Source organism: Cetorhinus maximus, chromosome 10 (assembly GCF_964194155.1).
Source record: "Cetorhinus maximus chromosome 10, sCetMax3.hap1.1, whole genome shotgun sequence".
In the NCBI taxonomy this organism is placed as follows: domain Eukaryota; kingdom Metazoa; phylum Chordata; class Chondrichthyes; order Lamniformes; family Cetorhinidae; genus Cetorhinus; species Cetorhinus maximus.
Genome location: NC_135888.1, coordinates 144,212,190 through 144,226,726, shown reverse-complemented (window position 1 = coordinate 144,226,726; position 14,537 = coordinate 144,212,190). Strand labels below are relative to the sequence as shown.

Below are 14,537 nucleotides of genomic sequence, written 5' to 3'. Positions count from 1 at the left end.
ATCATTAGCAAATTTAGCAACCATACCTTCGGTCGCCTCATCCAAGTTATTTATATAAATTATTAAAAGTTGAGGTCCCAGCACTGATCCCTGTGGCACACCACTCATCACATCCTGCCAACCAGAAAAAGACCCATTTATACCAACTCTCTGCTTCCTTCAAAGATCTCCAATAGATTGATTAGACATGATTTCCCTTTCATAAAACCATGTTGACTCTGCCTGATTGCCTTGAATTTTTCTAAGTGCCCTGTTATAACATCTTTAATAATAGCTTCTAACATTTTCCCAATGACAGATGTTAGGCTAACTGGCCTATAGTTTCCTGCTTTCTGTCTCCCTCCCTTTTTGAATAAATCAGTTATATTTGCTATTTTCCAACTAATGGAATCTACCCCAAATTTAGGGAATTTTGGAAAATTAAAACCAACACACCAACTATCTCAAACAAAAACAGAATTATCTGGAAAAACTCAGCAGGTCTGGCAGCATCGGCGGAGAAGAAAAGAGATGACGTTTCGAGTCCTCATGACCCTTCAACAGAACTGAGTAATATTAGGAGAGGGGTGAAATATAAGCTGGTTTAAGGTGGGGGGGGCGGGGGGGGGAGAGAGAAGTTGAGGGTGTGGTGATTGTGGAGATAAGCAAGCAGTGATAGGAGCAGATAATCAAAAGATGTCACAGACAAAGGAACAAAGAGGTGTTGAAGGTGGTCATATTATCTAAACGAATGTGCTAATTAAGAATGGATGGCAGGACACTCAAGGTACAGCTCTAGTGGGGGTGGGGTGGAAAGACTGACAGGGCATTAAAGGTATAGATTTAAAAATAATGGAAATAGGTGGGAAAAGAAAAATCTATAGAAATTATTGGAAAAAACAAAAGGGAGGGGGAAGAAACGGAAAGTGGGTGGGGATGGAGGAGGGAGTTCAAGATCTAAAGTTGTTGAATTCAATATTCGGTCCGGAAGGCTGTAAAGTGCCTAATCGGAAGATGAGGTGCTGTTCCTCCAGTTTGCGTTGGGCTTCACTGGAACAATGCAGCAAGCCAAGGACAGACATGTGGGCAAGAGAGCAGGGTGGAGTGTTAAAATGGCAAGCGACAGGGAGGTTTGGGTCTTTCTTACGGACAGACCGCAGGTGTTCTGCAAAGCGGTCGCCCAGTTTACGTTTGGTCTCTCCAATGTAGAGGAGACCACATTGGGAGCAACAAATGCAGTAGACTAAGTTAGGGGAAATGCAAGTGAAATGCTGCTTCACTTGAAAGGAGTGTTTGGGCCCTTGGACGGTGAGGAGAGAGGAAGTGAATGGGGCAGGTGTTGCATCAACTATCTCACTAGCCTCCTAGGATGAAGTCCATCAGGACCTGGGCACTTGTCAGCCCGCAGCTCCAACAATTTACTCAATACCATTTCCCTGGTGATTGTAATTTTCTTGAGTCCCTCCCTTCCTTCCAGTTCCTTATTTACAACCATTTCTGGGATGTTAGTTGCATCCTCTATAATGAAGACCGATGCAAAATACCTGTTCAATTCACCTGTCATTTCCTTATTTTCCATTATAAATTCACCAGGCTCACTTTCTATAGGACCAACACTCACTTTGTTAACTCTTCACTTGTTTAAATATCGATAGAAACTCTTACAACCCGTCTTTATATTACTAGCTAGCTTTCTCTCATGCTGTAACCTTGCCCTCCTTATCAATCTTTTGGTTATTCTTTGCTATTCTTTATATTCTGTCCAAACTTCTGACCTGCCACCAATCTTTGCACAATTAAATGCTTTTTTTTTTAAAGTTAGATACTATCTTTAACTGTTTTCGTTAACTAAAGATGGTGGGCCTTCCTGCTGAAATTTTTCTTTCTCGTTGTAATGTTTATATTCTGCATCTTCTGAAATATCCCTTTAAATGTCTGCCACTGAAACTCTATTGATCTATCCCTTACCCTCATTTGCTAGTTTACTTTAGCTAGCTCTGCTTTCAGGCCCCCATAACTGCCCTTATTTAAATTTAAAATATTAATCTTGCACCCACTCTTCTCTCGCACAACTGAGTATAAAATTTAATCATATTATGATGATTGCTATCTTGGGATAATTGAGGTTATCAATTAATTCTATCCTGTTGCACAATACTAGTAATATAAAGATGGGTTGTAAGAGCAAGATCCCACAAACAACAATGTAATAGTGACCAGACCTTCTGGTTTGGTGATCTTGATTGAGAGATAAATATGACCCAAGACAATGGCAGAATTTTCCCTATTCTTCTTCAAAATAGTGCCATGTATTCTTTTACATCAACCTGATAGGTCAGGTGCATTAATACCTTATCGGAAAGATGGCACTTCCACCAGTGTAGTACCCACTCTGTACTAGCACTGAGCTGCCAGTCTAGATTTTGTGTGTAAGGTTTTGGGGTGGGGCTTGAATGCCCTTTTCAGTGATCCTGTCTGGAAAGTGTGCAGATGTGGATTTTTTTTCTAAATTATTGCATGGGATGTGGGCTTCGCTGGCTGGGCCAGCATTTATTGCCCATCCCTAATTGCCCTTGAGAAGGTGGTGGTGAGTGCCTTATTGAGCCGCTGCAGTCCGTGTGGTGTAGGTACACCCACAGTGCTGTTAGGGAGGGAGTTCCAGGATTTTGACCCAGCGACAGTGAAGGAATGGTGATATATTTCCAAGTCAGGATAGTGAGTGACTTGGAGGGGAACTTCCAGGTGGTGGTGTTCCCGTCTATCTGCTGCCCTTGTCCTTGGACTGTTGGAGGAAGGCAGGATTGGATTTAGTTGTCATATCACAGTCCAACAATCTCCCAGCACTCACTGTCTATAACGGACATAATGAATAGCCACTTGCATTAGCTACGTGTGGAAACAAGATCCTGCTAAATTCAGCACCTTCAGAATTTTTGAGGCAAGGTAAGTTTTAAATAGAGGTGGAGAAGCACTAGAAAACAAAAAAAACATACAAATGTATGTATGTATGCGTTTATGTATGTGTGTATATATGTATGTATGTATATATGTATGTGTGTATGCATGTGTGTATGCATGTATGTGTGTGTATGTATGTGTGTATGTATGTGTGTATGTACGTATGTATATATGTATGTGTATGTATGTGTGTATGTATGCATGTGTGTATGTATGCATGTGTGTATGTATGTGTGTGTATGTGTGTATGTATGTGTGTATGTACGTATGTATGTATGTATGTGTATATGTATGTGTGTATGTGTGTGTATGTATGTGTGTATGTATGTGTGTATGTATGCATGTGTGTATGTATGTGTGTGTGTATGTGTATGTGTGTATGTGTATGTGTGTATGTATGTATGTATGTATGTGTGTATGTATGTGTGTGTGTGTATGTGTGTATGTATGTATGTGTGTATGTATGTGTGTGTGTATGTGTGTATGTATGTGTGTATGTATGTATGTGTGTATGTATGTGTGTATGTATGTGTGTATGTATGTATGTGTGTATGTATGTGTGTATGTACGTGTGTATGTATGTGTGTGTGTGTATGTGTATATGTATGTATGCAAAACAATATGATTTTACAGTTATTTTCCTGATTTTATAACAAATTACCCTGCAAGAGAGGTGTTTTACTTGGGCCTGAATTTTTCTATGACAGAGAGATTTCCAGTTTTTCCAAAATGGTGCCGGAGGACCGACTCTGGAAGCCCTCTCCCCAAACCCAGCAGCTGCCATTTTTGCCGGGGGCGGAGGGGGTGGATGGCGGCGTTGGTAAAACGGGGGTGGGTCGTACTTTGCACATCTGCAGCTAAAGGAGGCTGCAGCTAAAGTGAAGCTGTCTTTAGTTAGATCCAATTTACGCTAGTGGGATGTCCAAAATATGACATGTGCACGTTAGACCTATCAGGTGAAAGTCTAAAGTTGGCAGAATTTGGACAGATAGGGTATCCTTTTGGTTAAGTCCATGGGAACCTTTGGGAGAGGTAATGTGCCCTTTGGAGTTGTTAAATCAGACATGAATGTGCATAAAAAGTCTATATACTCGTTGGAACTGTCAAGCTCATTGGAACTGTTAAGCTGTCAAGGGAACTGTCAAGGGAACTGTCAAAGCTCAATGAAGCTGTCAAGGAACTTAAATCTCCTGATCTTTAAATTTTAAAAAAAGCAGTCTGCAGGTTAAAAAAACCAATGCTTGCTATTTCTCTCTGTCTGTTGGCATAAACCAGAAGGCTTTCATTATAGGATCTGTGCTGCATGACTGATTTCACAAACTAACATTATCACACTGGGTGCCTGTCAGTCCACAGTTTGACTGACAGCTCTAAGTGGTTGTAAAGCCTTTGATTTGGGACTGTAAATACAAACGCTTGTTGTTATATTGGATTAAGAACTTTAAATGTAGTGAATAGGGTTTGTATAAATGACATAAAGGCATGATTGGCACTAAGTTGGCATAGGGGCTATAAAGGATCATGGGGTAGGTGGAGGGGTATTGGTTGGCATGGAGGATTTGAAGGTCCATGGGGGATTGGTAGAGGGACATAGGTTGACATGAAGGGTATGAGGGTATGGAGTGTTGAAGGAGATGGATGCATTGTTGGTCATCCTCCAAAATTCCATAGGCCTGAATTTTGTGGTCGGCAGGCGGGCACGGTCAGCGGGCAGGCGCGGTCGGCGGGCAGGCGCGGTCGGCGGGCAGGCGCGGTCGGCGGGCCTAGGAGCAGCCGGGAAATGGCCCGCCACCCACGAATGGCCCCCAACCACAATTTCACACTGGCCAATTAACAACCAGCCAGCGTGAAAGGTGCACCAAAATGCTCAGTACTGCCGAGGTGGGGATCGGAGGAGGGCGAGCGCTGAGGTCAGCGTGGGTCAGGGGGAAGCGCAGAATGAAAGCTCCCTGTTGGCAGAGAGCTGAAGAATTCAAATCCAATAAAAACAGATTTTAAAATCCAGAAGAAAATGCCCACACATCAGAAACAGTCACCTGAACATTTCCAACATGAAAATCCGTTGCAAACAGTTTTTTTATTTAATGACAGGAACCTCATTCCCGCCTTGGATGAGGTTTCTGGAAAAATGCAAAGGCCGCCTGGTCAATTCACCCACCCGCCAACCATAATGTTGGATAAGCAGCGAAAGTCCCAGTTAATTGCACCGTTAATGGACATAATAACCCTCTTAATTGTTGGAGGGCACGCTTCCAAGTTTAGCATGCGCCCGCCAACCGAAATATCGCACGAGTGCGCGATGACATCAGGTTGCTCACCTGACGCTATTTTACGGTCGAGTGTGTCAGACGCGAGCCCACATGCTGAACGAAAAGTTTTGCCCATAGATTCTGGAACGTTCCTACAGATTGGGAGGTAGCAAATACAACCGCATTGTTTAAGAATGGAGGGAGAGAGAAAATGGGGAGTTACAGATTGGAAAGCTTTACATCAGTCATAGGGAAAATGCTAGACTTCATGATAAAGGATGTGATAACAGGGCAGTTCGAAACTAATGGGCAAAGTGAATATAGATTTATGAAAGGGAAATCATGTTTAATAAATCTATTGGAGTTTTTTGAGGGTGTAGCTAGCAGAATAGATAAGGGGGAGCCGGTGGGTGTAGCATAATTGGATATTCAGAAGGCTTTTAATAAGGTCCCACACTGGAAGTTAGTAAATAAGATCAGAGCACATGGGGTTGGGGGTAATATACTGGCATGGATTGAGAATTGGCTCCTGGACAGAAAACAGAGAGTAGTGATAAATGGGTAATTCTTGCATCGTCAGACTGTTACTAGTGGGGGTACCACAAGGATCAGTGCTTGGACCCCAGCTGTTCACAATATAAATTAATGATTTGGATGTGGGGACCAAATGTAATATTTCCAAGTTTGCAGATGAACAAAACTAGACGGGAATGAGAGTTGTGAGGGGGTTGCAAAGAGGTTTAGACAGACTTAGTGAGGGGGCAAGAACATTGCAGAAGGAATATAATGTGGAAAAACTTGAATTTATTTACTTTGGTTGGAAAAGCAGAAATGTAGAGTATTTTTTTAAATAGTGAGAGGTTGGGAAATGTTGATGTCCAAAGGGACCTGGGTGTCCTTGTTCATGAGTCACTAAAAGCTAACGTGCAGGTGCAGCAAGCAATTAGGAAGGCAAATCGTGAGGGGATTTGAGTACAGGAGTAAAGATGTGTTGCTGCAGTTCTATAGAGCCTTGGTGAGACTGCACCTAGAGTATTGTGTAGAACTTTGGTCTCCTTACCAAAGGAAGGATATTCTTGCCATAGAGGGAGTGCAGCAGAGGTTCACCTGACTGATCCCTGGGATGGCAGGATTGTCTTACGAGGAGAGATTGAGGAGACTGGGCCTGTATTCCCTAGAGATTTGAAGAATGAGAGGTGATTTCATTGAAACTTGCAAAATTCTTACAGGGTGTGACAGGGTAGATTTAGATAAGATGTTTCTCCTGGCTGGTGAGTCTAGAACCAGGGGACAGTATCAGGATAAGGGGCAGGTCATTTAAGACTGAGGTGAGGAGGAATTTCTTCCCTCAGAGAGTGGTGAATCTTTGGAATTCTCTACCCCATAGGGTTGCGGAGGTTCAATCATTGAGTACGTTCAAGACAGAAATCGATAGATTTCTGGAGCCTAATGACATCAAGGGATATGGGGATTGTGCAGGAGAATATGACTCCTGCTGCTATTTTCGATGTAGAGCCATGGGGAGTGGGTGGGGAGAGTGAGGTTGCATGGGTTGGCATGATTGAGACAAGGGTAGTGTGTGGGAGGTGTGGAGGGGTGAGGGCTAGACGGCTGCTTCTTGTTTTATTGGTATTTTTTGACGCTGGGTTGAAGTGCCAGGTCACCAAGGTCAGCCTTTTGCCCAGCCTGCCCCTGGCTCCTGTGCTGCCTCCAAACTGTTTCCAGGGCAACGGGCCTGACTCCAGTCAACACCCCCTCCCCAGAATGAAAATCTAACTGTCCGGGGCATTTTCCCTGAGTCAGGTTTGTGGACCCAGGAATCTTCCCAACCCTGCGCTCCCGACCCCGCGCTCCCGACCCCGCGCTCCCGACCCCGCGCTCCCGACCCCGCGCTCCCGACCCCGCGCTCCCGACTCCGCGCTCCCGAGCTGCCAGCAGAAGTTCAGAGCTTGTTCTCTGTTTCTATCTCTATCGCATACATTTAAACTCTGTCAATCCTTTCTTTTATTGTTGAGTATCTTAGATCCCCAAATGTTAATGGCCTTAAAAGGGTCACGTGACAGTGTGTCACAGTTCACTCAGGAAGTCCGACTTGCTGTGGCAACATGCACATGCGTGGTGTAGATTAGAGCTATCAATAGTGATGGGAGAGGCTCCAAGTTTCCTTTCATCATGTGGCTGACCAGGTATCTCTCCCACTCTTACCGCTGGGGTTTGCGGGAAGGATTTGCAGGTTGATAATCAACCTTTCGGCTACATTATGACGTAGCTTACTTGATCACCAAGTCCTGGAGTGAGACTTGTATGGAGCTTCTAGCTCAGTGGCAGGAACGCTCCCCACTGCGTGTGATAACATCCATATCAAAGTGCAAAGCGTATGGCTCCAAAATGCTGACATGTAAAGGGGAATTCTGCTTTCAGCTGGTATATGTGCTTCTGAGTGTTGAAACCAACCAGACGGATATTGCATGATAAACATTGTAAAATACATTACTCAACAACCTTACTTGCACCTTTTACTCACTGCTGTAAGTTTTTACAGAAAATGCTTATCAAATAACAATAAACCTTACACAAAAAAGCCTCCGGTTGCAAAGTAGCACACTGTGTACCATGGCATTATGGTTAAATGAGGTAATTTCCTCTGAAATATTGGCCTAGGATGTCATGGTGCAGCAAAGGGCAGAGTTCAACCACCTCACCAAAGGAATGGAGAGAAACCAAACAGAGAGTCAGTCAGGCTTCTATGGCCCATTGATGTGGCAGATCCACTTCTAACCTTTGGCTGTGACCTCCGTTCCAGATTCCGGCTTTCAGGTTGAGCTAGGTTTAAGATTATGACCATCAGTATTCAAACAACTATACACAAGCAAGATCTGTGCAGGTGTAGCTGCTCTTAAACTATGTTTGCAAGTTTACAAATGTGGCCAAATACCTTGCCAGCTGCCATATACATTTCCTAAAGGTCACTCCCTGCTCCGCGGTTAAGAAATTAAATCACATCATGAGCTCATACATACAACTGGCAAGAGGTCAGGAGAGAATAAGAAAATCAAATAAACTGGCAAAAACAAAAAGAGAGAGAACAGGAATTCTTTAAGTAAAAAGAAGAAAAAACAATCATCAGCTTCCATGTTGATGCCTTATTTACATTTCTGCCCTGCTTCTAAAGTCAGGCCCAACTCCAAGGGTAGCTCTGTAATATGTATATGGTGATCAGCTATAAAACAGTATTGGCAAGAGGCCTCAGAATAGGTTGTTTTGCCCTCTTAGGGGAAAAACCTACTCGACCTCACCAAACTGCCTGTCGCAAATGCCTCTGTCCATGACCATATTGGTAGGAGTGACCACCACACAGTTCTTGTGGAGGTGAGGTCCTGTCTTCACATTGAGGATACCCTCCATCATGTTGTGTGGCACTACCACCGTGCTAAATGGGATAGATTCAGAAAGCACCAACTGTTGTACAAAGCCTTATTCAATCTCACGGAAGTATTTGACTCTGTAAACCGCAAAGGAGTGTCCTCAAATTCAGCTTCCCTCAGAAATTTGCTACCATCCTCCGTCTACACCACAATGACATACAAGCTGTGATTCTCACCAATAGAAGCAGCACAGACCCTATCTCAGTGAAGACTGGGGTCAAACAAGCTGGTGTCATTACACCAACCCTCTTTGCCATTTTTCTCACTGCAACACTTCACCTCACTCTAGTAAATTATGCATAGGATGGAGATAATCTAGAGAACAGACAGAAAGCTGTTCAACCTGACCCCTTCAAACCACAACAGGAACCATTCCAACCTCAGTTTTTGAGCCTCAGTACGCAGATGACATTTGTGTGCATTTACTCAGAAACTCACCTCCAGCTCATTGCCGATTCCTTCTCCAAAGCTTATGATAAAATGGGTCGTCCATTAAACACCCGGAAAAACTAAGGCCGAATATCTCCTCCCATCGATTAAGATCAATGGTGAGATCCTGGAAAACAATTGATACGACAGTTGGTGTTTTTCTGAATCTATCCCATTTAGCACGGTGGTGGTGCCAAACAACCTGATGGACGGTGTCCCCAATGTGAGGACAGACCTCACCGACACGAAGACTGTGTGGCGGTCACTCCCATTGATACGGTGAGATCCTGGAAAATGTGAACCATTTTCCCACTTTCTGCACCTTGGGAGCCTCCTCTTGATGAAGGCAGACATAGACAATGGAATTCAACATCACCTCCAATGTACCAGTTTAGCCTTCAGCCGACAGAGGAAAAGAATATTTGGGGGGTCAGAATTTCAAACCCGACATCCCAGGGCCTTAAAGGAAGTGGCAGCGGAGATAGTGGATGCAATGGCTATAATATTCCAAAATTCCCTGGAGTCTGTAAAGGTTCCAGGAGATTGGAAAAGTGCTAATATAACACCCTTATACAAAGGCTGGGGTGGGGCGGGGGGAGGCAGAAAGTAGGAAACTATAGACCAGTTAGTTTAACATCTGCCGATGGGAAATTGTTGTAATCCATTATTAAGGAAGTAGTAATGGGGCATTTGGAAAGTCAAAATGCAATCCATCAGAGTCAGCATGGTTTTATGAGGAGTAAATCGTGTTTGACTAATTTGCTAGAGTTCTTTGAAGATGTGACAAGCAAAGTGGATAATGGGGATGCTGTAGATGTAGTATATCTGGACTTCCAAAAGGCCTTTGATAAGGTGCCGCACAAAAGATTAATACACAAGATAAGATCACATGGAGTTAGGGGTAATATATTAGCTTGGATAGAGGATTGGCTAACCAACAGAAAGCAGAGGGCCGGGATAAATGGGTCTTTTTCTGGATGGCAAGCTGTACCTAGTGGGGTGTCACAGGGTTCAGTCCTTGGGCCCTAACTATTTACAATCTATATTAATGACTTAGATTCAGGGGTAGAAGGTACTATAGCTAAATTTGCAGATGACACCAAAATAGGTGGGAAAGTAAGTTGCAAGGAAGAAATAAGAAATTTACAAAAGGATATGGACAGGTTAGGTGAATGGACCAAAATTTGGCAGATGGAGTTTAATGTGGATAAGTGTGAGGTTATCCATTTTCGTCGGAAGAATAAAAAGGCGACTTATTATTTAAATGGAGAGAAACTTCAGAATGCCTCAGTGCAGAGGGATCTGGGTGTCCTCGTGCATGAATCACTGAAAGCTAGTATGCAGGTACAGCAGGTAATAAGGAAGGCAAATGGAATTTTGGCATTTATTGCGAAAGGAATAGAGTATAAAAATAGGGAAGTGTTGTTGCAACTGTACAAGGCATTGGTGAGACCGCACCTGGAGTACTGTGCACTGTTTTGGTCCCCTTACTTGAGGGAGGATGTAGTTGCATTGGAGGTAGTTCAGAGGAGGTTCACTGGATTGATTCCAGAGATGCGGGGCTTGTCATAAGAGGAGAGATTGAGCAGTTTAAGCCTATACTCACTGGAGTTTAGAAGGATGAGAGGCGATCTAATTGAGGTATATAAGATGCTAAAGGGGATAGACAAAGTAGACGTGGAGCGGATGTTTCCCCTTGTGGGGCATTCTAGAACAAGAGGCCATAGTTTTAGGCTAAGGGGTGGTAGATTTAAATCAGAGATGAGGAGGAATTACTTTTCTCAAAGGGTCGTAAATCTGTGGAATTCACTACCTCAGAGTGCAGTGGATGCCGGGACGCTGAATAAATTTAAGGAGGAGATAGACAGATTTTTAAATAGTAACGGGTTGAAAGGTTATGGGGAGAGGGCGGGAAATTGGAGTTGAGGCCAAAATAAGATCAGCCATGATCGTAATGAATAGCGGGGCAGGCTCGAGGGGCTGAATTGCCTACTCCTGTTCCTAGTTCTTATGTTCTTATTCCTTGGGATGTTTTACTTTGTTAAAATGCTACAATTATATGAGTATGGTCAAAACCGAGTCATAAATTGGCAGAGTTAAGGTTAGGGTTAAGATTAGTATTTAGTATATTAGTGGGCAGAAGTGAGACAAAGATCCACTATCAGGTGATATGTTTTCATACACATACCATCAGAAAATATTTCTTCCTTTGAATGAACATCTTGAATTATACTGAAAGGTTTACACACAAATAGAGTGAAAACATACTGACCTAGAACTGCATGTAGAGTACAGACTTGCTATTATTGGAGATTCTGACACTTATGAGCAAGTTTAGTGCAGGAAATGTTGTTCTGTTTTTGTAAACTGATAACGATCTTGCTAAAAGATGGTTATAAAAGCTGTTTGATTAAAGCTTTGTGCTGTCCTTGCTGCTGTACAGCAATAGAGTAGATAGATCACTAATTGCACTTATTAATTGGTCCCTCTCACATAACACAAATGTGTTAAATTTTCACAAATAGCAGCTCAGGTTTCTACAACACTTCCTTTTCCACAGTCCCACACACTCAGAAGCTCATTGAAGCAATGACATTACATCTGAATGCAAAAATAAAGGAAGATAGGCCTGTACTCTAACTCACGCAAAACCCTGTATTAGCTGCCCTAAAATTGTGTCCGGTCTAGCAAAGCCTCAATGTAAAGTTCTCACCTTGTGTTCAAATTCCTCATGGTCTTACCTCTCTCTATCTCTGTAATGTCCTCCATCCCTACAACCCTCTGAGATATCTGCACTCCTCCAATTCCGGCCTCTTCAACACCCCCCCAGTTTTATCACTTCGCAGTTGGTGGCCGTGCCTTCAGCTGCCTAGGCCCTAAGCTCCGAAAATTCCTGCAGAAACCTTTACTCCATTAGGAGACAATGAAAATCTACCTCTTTGACCAAGCAGATCCTTGTATGACCTGATATCAAATTTTATCCTGTAATGATTCTGTAAAACAATTTGGAATATTTGGGATGCATTTAAGAGGAGTTGGGATAATTATGAGAGGGAGAAAAGTTGGCAGCATGAGGTGAAGTAATTAGATTGGGACAAGGCTCTTCTAAAGCATAAACACCAGACCAAACAGTCTGTTTCCATACTGTTCATTCTTTATTTTATGTTAAAAGTGCTATATAAATGCAAACAGTTGTTGTACAATTCCAGCTTCTTTTATCTTCATCATTTCCAATATTAATTATGCCTCAGTTGGAGAATGTGATATCTTCATTTTATATCAGATTTATTTTGACATCTGAAAGGAAAACAAAACGCTGGAGAAAATGCTTTATTTAGGCATCTTTCTGGTCATCTTTAATTTAATGGGCCATACGTTCAGCAAGCTGCTTCTCACCTCTAAAGTGTAAATTCACCTGGCAGTACCTGTGGCTGCTCACATGAATATTGTGTCGAGGAAGGAGGTCAGTGCTACTGTTAAGGTCAGGGTCAACTTGACTACACTGGAATAGCTTTTCAACTAGGTGTAAAAATATATATAAAATCCAAAGTCACTTAAAAGTTCCATACTTGGTGCGATTAAAGCAGGAAACTGGTCACCTTGATAATCTGGGCCGAGGATTTAACTGCAGAAAGTTCTCTGAAATATTTCCATGTACCTCTTAATTTTCTCCTTTTTTCTCCCCTCTTTTCCTGAGAGTGATGGATTCTGCTGGTGTGAGGATACATGGCGTTCCAATGGCCAGCCAATATAAAGAAGGGTTGTGGCTTTTAATACTCACACTGATTAGATATTAAGAAACTCTACACCTATCTAACTAGAATTTACCATGCGACAGCTACATAAAGCTGACATAAGGAACTTGCATTTATTTAGCATGTCTTCAGCATGTCTCAAAATGCCACACAATTTTTTTTAGGATTACAGTCACTGTTGTTTAGTAGACAAACATGGCAGCCAATTTGCACACAGCAAGACCCCACAAACAGCAAATGAGACAATGACCAGATAATCTGTGTTTTGGTGGCATTGGTTGAACAAGAAATATAGGGCAGGCCATTGGAAGATCTCATTGCTCGTTTATCAATAGAGACGTTTTACATCATTAAACCAAGAACCTGGGACCTTGGCTTAGAATCTCATCCAAATCCTCCCAATAATATCACACTCCTTCAATGCTTCACTAATGTGCATCCCCTCTTTTCAGCACTCTTTGTGCTCTGTGCTTCCCAATTTTGGTTCTATTGATGTAAAAGGTGGGGGGAATTATGACCTAGTTCCAGGGGATTAATAGGCCCTTTGATGGCCTGACTTTCACACTCCCCCACCAGCAGGCTTTTGGGGGGGGTGGGGGCAAGAGTGTAAAATAGCACGAATGGGCTTCCCACTGGGTCCCCACCCGCCTAGACCTCTCAGTGATTTTACACTGGGGTGAGCGAGGCCTTGGACGAGCCACCCACCCTTGCCCCAGTTGTGGACCTTAAGTGGCCAATTATTAACCACTTAATGGTTGTTTCCCACCCAGCCTCAATTTTAGGCTGGGGGGAGGTATCCCGGGTGTTGGGGAAGCCCAGGAATGATCAGGCTTAGCCTTCGAATGGGAAGAAGAGGTGCCTCCATTGGAAGCCTCCTTCTCACTTTGGGCCCTTTAAGGTCCGATGACCATTGGACCTCCCTCTCTTTAACTGTCTTCTTCCCCGACACCCAAATCCCCCACGACCAACTGCCCCCAGGCCTTCATTACCTTCCCCACCCTGACACCCCGAAAACTCACCTTTCCATCCAGTCCCGGGGCTTAGGCTCTCTGGACTTCATGACTTCTTCTGTCCATTGCAGCGCTGTTGCTGCAGGGATTGAGAGCTGCTGGCCAATTAGATTGGCTAGCAGCTCTCTAAGGCGGGACTTCCTCCCAAGTGAGGGGTGCTCAGCCAATGACGCTCATTCGAGTGTGAAATGACTGCGGGGTAGGCGGTGTCACAGGGGATGTGCTCCCAGCTGACTCTTCAAAAACCCCACCATCTGAAATATCCTGGCCAATCAACTCTGCACTTTATCAAGCCCACTCCCGATATTCCACCATCATTTCCAGACTCAGAAGTGCTGATGGTAAATGGGTGCAGGGGTTTTAGGAAACTGAATCCTCCCAATAACCCATCAATCCAGCTTGCAACAAGGTCTCGGTCTGCCTGTTCTGGGCCATACAGATGACAGAGACACAATTATAGAAATTTTCAGCACAAAAGGAGGCCATTCAGCCCACTATGTCTGTGCTAGATGAAAAACAGTGATCTCGTTTAATCTCACCTTCCAGCTTTGGGAATATTGTGTGTGTGGCACCTCGAATGCATATCCAAGTGTTTCTTTTTAATGTGATGAGGGTTTCTTCTACCAGCCTTTCAGGCAGTGGGTTCCAGTACCCCAGCACCCTCTGGGTGAAAAAATTACTCAGCTCCCTCCTATCCCTTCTATCTATTTTAAATTTTTGCCCTGTGGTTAT

At 43.5% G+C, this 14,537-nt stretch overlaps 1 protein-coding gene across 2 annotated transcripts in view; it reads right to left on the bottom strand.

Moving 5' to 3' along the window:
• The window catches only part of arap3 (ArfGAP with RhoGAP domain, ankyrin repeat and PH domain 3), a 328,942-nt gene that overhangs the window by 292,251 nt on the left and 22,154 nt on the right, over nucleotides 1–14,537 (bottom strand). For both annotated transcript variants that reach the window (XM_078551238.1, XM_078551241.1), the window contains exon 2: nucleotides 9,050–9,167. The gene's annotated coding sequence lies outside the window, so the exon portion shown is untranslated. The remainder of the gene's footprint in view (nucleotides 1–9,049; nucleotides 9,168–14,537) is intronic.